This window comes from Panthera tigris, chromosome D4, assembly GCF_018350195.1.
Source record: "Panthera tigris isolate Pti1 chromosome D4, P.tigris_Pti1_mat1.1, whole genome shotgun sequence".
Lineage (NCBI taxonomy): Eukaryota > Metazoa > Chordata > Mammalia > Carnivora > Felidae > Panthera > Panthera tigris.
The window spans coordinates 18,592,292-18,598,291 of record NC_056672.1 but is presented as its reverse complement, the minus strand read 5'-3'; positions in this window follow the sequence as shown (position 1 = coordinate 18,598,291).

The window sequence follows — 6,000 nt, the reverse complement described above, 5'->3', positions numbered from 1 at the left end:
TGTACATTAATTTAAGATTGCAAAATTCTGAAGATCTTTGTTGTTTGAAAGGTATTACTCTAAGTGTTTTATTTATATTTGTATCCATGATTCCAGTCACATTAAGAAAAAAGTGGGAATATTTTAAGTGAGTGTGAAATGGCGATATTTAAATCATCAAAAATCTGGGGCACCTGGGTGGCTCAGTTTGTTAAGCATCTGACTTTGGCTCGGGTCATGATCTCATAGTTTGTGAGTTCGAGCCCTACATCGGGATCTCTGCTGTCAGCACAGAGCCTGCTTCAGATCCTCTGTCCCCCTCTCTCTGCCCCTCCCCCACTCACATGTGCTCTGTCTCTCTCTCAAAATAAATAAGCATTAAAAAAAAATCTTTTCTGATGGAAGGGCATTTGTATATGCAAATAAATGAAATGGAAAGGTTTTGGTTTGCAAAAGAGATTGAACTGAATGAGATGAAATGTAAACTTAACAACAGTTGAGTATTCTTCCCATCCGCCTGAGAAGAAAATCATGGCGGGATCTTGCAGAAAGCTGTTGGAGGAGGTGGTATTTTTATTTAAATTCCAGTGAGTTAACATACAGTGTATGTGTTAGTTTTGGGTGTAGAATTTAGCGATTCGACACTTACATACAACACTGGGTGTTCATCACGGCAAGTGCTCATCTTAATCCCCATCACCTATTTCAGCTATCCCTCCCACCCACCTCCCCTCTGGCAGCTATCAGTTTGTTCTCTGTGGTTAAGAGTCTGTTTCTTGGCTTCTCTCTCTTTTTTCCCCCCTAAGTTCATTTGTTTGGTTTCTTAAATTCCACATATAGGTAAAGTATGGTACTTGTCTTTTAATCTGAGTTATTTCACTTAGCATAATACTCTCTAGCTCCATCCACATCATTTCGAATGGCCAGATGTCATTGTTTTCCAGTATATATATACATCTTTTTTATCCATTCATCAGTTGCTGGGCAGTTGGGCTATTGTAAATAATGCTGCTATAAATATCGGCGTGCATGTATCCCTTTGAATTAATATGTTTGTATTCTTTGTATAAATACTTAGCAGTGTGATTACTGAGTTGTAGGGTAGTTCTATTCTTTTAAATATTTTTAATGTTTATTTATTTATTTTTGAGAGAGAGAGCACAAGTAGGGAAGGGGCAGAGAGAGAGACACAGAATGTGAAGCAGGCCTCCAGGTTCTGAGCTGTCAGCACAGAACCTGATGCGGGGCTTGAACTCCCGACCTGTTGAGGTCATGACCTGAGCTGAAGCGGAGGCTTAACTGATTGAGCCACCCAGGCACCCCAGGTAGTTCTTTTTTAACTTCTTGAGGAACCTCTATACTGTTATCCAGAATGGCTGCACCAGTTTGCATTCTGGGGGAAAATTATTTATAACAATTAGATGAATAAACTTAGTAGAGCAGAGATAAGATGTGTTCCATTATACTGTGGTAAGTACTAAAATAGCACCTAAGTGGCTTAAGTAAGTATATGGCTTTCAATGCCTAACGAATACCACAAACTAACTAAGGCCATGTCTATATGAATCCTTTCGTCCTTTCTTTTTCTTTCTTCTTTTGATTTTCCTAATGACTGAATTATGACTCCTTGACCAGTTGATGTCTAATCATTTGAATCACGTTAATGAACTGATTGGATTGACTACTTGCGAGTGTCACTGAGGGTACCACAATAATTTCTGAATAGTCAAGCTAACAAGGCACATAAATCCAACCATAGACATTGAGCAGCAAATTACATGAATAGATATAATTAAGCCTCTAAAGTATATTATTTACGGTGTGTATATTCCTGCTAATTAAATAAAATGGTAAAATAGAAAAAATTAAATATGTGCTCAAGCTTATAAAGTTGTATAAATTCACTCATTCATTTGTTCATCCTTCAGCAACATTTTAGCACCGACTGTGAACAGGCACTGTTTTAGACCACAGGGATTCTATGGTGAACACGATCCCTGCTCTCATGGAACCTATATTTTAGAGGGAGAAGGGATGATAAATATGTGCATATAAAATGGACATTCATTCATTCATTCAATCAACAAACATTTGTCACATGGCCCCTCAGTGCTGAGTATTGACGATAGAAAGAAAAAATTAAATAACATCACTGCTTTTGAGAAGTTCATAATCTGTTTGGGAAACAGGCAGTGAGACAAAAATAAATAAATACATTTACAATATGTTGTTAAAGCTGCATCTAAGATAAGACTTCCAGTTACATATGATAAAGTGAACATGTGTATTTATCTTACCACTTCTTGGTATCTCTAGAAAACGATAGTAAAAGAGTAAAGAATGCACAAACTCACAAGAGCAAAGAGAACAAGAGGGAAAAGATAGAAGAGAGAAGTTGTTTGAAATTGAAGACAGGATAGACACTGGTGCTAAAAAGAGGATAGATACCAGAGAAGGACTGAAATCTAAACTCATAGGAATGGAACCTCCCCAGAGCAGGCAAAGCCCAGCATGGAACTCTGGAAAGATCAGGGGATAGGAACATCTAATTGGATTGTGTGTCTTCTTATTGAGTTGTGAGAGTTCTTTGTATACTCTGGAAACAAGCCCTTGGTCAAGGAGTTTCATTTCCTTCATTTCCTTTCATTTCCTTTAACTGTGTCTTTTGGGGAGCAGAGGTTTTTCATTTTGATGAGGTCTATTTCCATAAATTTTTTTCTCTTTTGTTCTTTGCTTCGTGTCGCCTACCTAAGAAAGCTTTATGAATCTCAATGTTGCACATTTTATCCTGTTTTCTCCTGCATGTTTTATAGTTTTACTTCATATCCCTTAAAACCGGACTGCTTGTTACCGTCGCCACTAGCCTCACTTAAAATCGTCCAAACTGAGATGTAAATCTTGAAAACGTGAACGACATGACAAAGAGAAGACTGAATATCTCATTGATAATACTGATTCCATATTGAGAGGACAATATTTTTTTATACACCGGGTCAAATGTATAATGTTGATAAAATCAATTCACTTTATTTTAAAACTTTTTAAAAATGTGGACAGGACACTTAAAATTACTTATGAGGCTCACATTTGTGGTACAAATTATTTTCTGTTGGGCGGGGCTGATTTAGACCCCCTTCCTTTCACTTATCACCTTGTTTACTCTGGCCCGGTAGCCAGACAGCTATTCCTCTGCCATCCTGGCTGAAGGCAGCATGTTTTACAGCAAGGAGCTTGAATCAGAAAAGCTCTGGACTAGGAATATCAAGGCCAACTGTGAGCAGGAATAACAGGGATCAAGGGGCCCCTGGGGGACTCAGTCGGTTGAGCGCCCGACTTCGGTTCAGGTCATGATCTCACGGTCTGTGAGTTCGAGCCCCGCGTGGGGCTCTGTGCTGACAGCTCAGGGACTGGAGCCTGTTTCAGATTCTGTGTCTCCCTCTCTCGCTGCCCCTCCCCCATTCATGCTCTGTCTCTCTCTCTCCTTCAAAAATAAAGAAACATTAAAAAAAAATTTAGGGGTGCCTGAGTGGCTCAGTTAAGCATTCGACTCTTGGTTTCGGCTCATGTCGTGATCTCATGGCTTTGTAAGTTCAGGCCCCACATAGGACTCTGCACTGGCAGCACGGAGCCTGCTTGGGATCCTCTCTCTCTGCCTCTCCCCCACTGGCGCTGTCTCTGTCTCTCTCAAAATAAATAAATAAACTTAAAACAATTTAAAAAAAGAAAACAGAGGGATCAAGAGAAACTTGACATAGAGAATAAAACTCCTTAATCCCTTTCTCATGCTAGATTTGTGAATGCTGGCATACAGATATCTTCCCCAATACAGAATGCTGGCGAGTTTTTGTCTGAGGAAACAGACCAGACCAGGGAAAAAACTTAACATCTACTGATACTTGGGAGTCAAATCTGGCCAAGTCCTGATCACTGGTCAGAGAAACCCCAGGCCCCACACATCCACAGAGAAATTACAATTACCATTTTATATTTTCTTTTAAAAAATGTTTATTATTTTTGAGAGAGAAAACAAAAGAGAACACGGGTGAGTAGGGGAGGGGCAGAGGTGGACAGAGGATCCAAAGTGGGCTCTGCGCTGACAGCACAGAGCCTGATGTGGGGCTTGAACTCACAAAAGGTGAGATCATGACCTGGGCTGAAACCAAGAGTCAGATGCTTAGCCAACTGAGCTATCCAGGTGCCCCTATAATTATCATTTTAGAGCCTCAGTCTGGACAGTGAGAGATCATCAGACAGTTGAGGAGAGCCTCCAAGTTGAAGCCAGATACTAAAATAAAAGGAAATAGATAAAAAGAAATCAGAGGGCATAAAAAAAAAAAATCCTCTGGCGAAAGAGTATTAGAAGAACTCCATAATTATTTTCCTCAGAGAAATAAAAGATACTCCTTTTATGAAGCAAGAACAAAGCAAAACATTCTGTCAGTAAGAATATTAAAATTAAGAGCCTGGGAGAGATTAAAAACTCAAAGAGTTTGAAGGTAAATCGAAGGAAATATTCTAGATGGTAAAACAAAGAGAGTAAAGAAAAAAAGCATCAGTCTATGTGGTCCAATATTTGCATAATTTTTTTAATTTTTATTTTTTATGTTTATTTTTGAGAGACAGAGAGAGAGCAGGGAAGGGGCAGAGACAGGGAGACAGAGGATCTGAAGTCGGCTCTGCACTGACAGCAGAGAGCCCGATGTGGGGCTTGAACTCACAAACCACAACATCATGATCTGAGCTTAAGTCAGATGTTTAACTGACTGAGTCACCCAGGTGCCCCTACATAATTTTGAGGAGGTTCTTGAAAGAACAGAGAAAAAATATGTGATGAAATCATCAAAGAAGTACATTTTTAAATTCCTAGAACTGAAGAACGTAAGTCCAGATTGAAAAGTCTATTGAAGGTTTATCACAGCAAATGAGAAAAGAGCCACCTATTCTACCTCAAATATATAATTGTGAAATTTCAGTACGCTGGAAAAAGGAAATTCTGAAAGCTGTTGAATGTAACCAAACAAAAACACCTCACAAAGGATAAATTATTAGAATGTCATTGAATTTTACACTGCAACATTGGAAACTAGAAGACAATGGAGGAATACCTTGAAAATCCTGAGGAAAAATGGCCTCCAGTTTAGATTTTAATACCCAGAAAAACTATCCATCAGGTGAGAGGGTTACTGATACTAAGTGTTCCCCAAATTTATTCTCATGCATCCTTTCTCAGAAAGCTCTTAGAGGATTTTTGCCACTAAAAGAAGAAAGCAAACCAACAAACAATGAGAATAGGTTAAAAAAAAAAGGAGGATATAAGACATAGAAAGGTAAAAGGGATCTTCAGAATGATGGTGGAAGAAGATTCTCAGGATTACAACTGTGCAGCAGTCCTGAGTGGAACAGAAAGAAAGTAAGCTCCAGAAGGGATATATTTCAGGGGGGAAAAAAAGATAACTATATATATTGATATATTTGGGCATATCAAAAGATTTTTTTCTTCCTTTAGAAGTTTGTGGATGGGGGAGCCTGGGTGGCTCAGTCAGTTAGCATCCGACTTCGGCTCAGGTCATGTTCTCATGGTTTGTGAGTTCGAGCCCTGCGTTGAGCTCTCTGCTGTCAGTGCAGAGCCTGCTTCTGTCTGCCCCCCTCTTGCCCCTCCCCAACTTGTGCATTCTCTCTCAAAAATAAATAAACATTCAAAAAAAGAAAGTTTGGAGATGAACTGATAATTGATTCATAGGAATGAACAAAATATGGACAGAAAATGGTGCAATCATTAAGTCTAGGGGGAAAAGTGTGCAACATAGGAAAGGAATTAACAGTATTTGATGTACTCCACTGTGAACAATTTTCATGTAGCTATGATCATGTAAACAGAATATTTATTTAATAAAACAGGGTTATATATAATTTGTTTAGAGAGAGGAATAGAAGTATATGTATATGGGGACAGGGTGTGTAAATGAATCAAAATTTATAGGCTGTCAATAGATGTACCGAAAGACAAATATTAGAACAAAG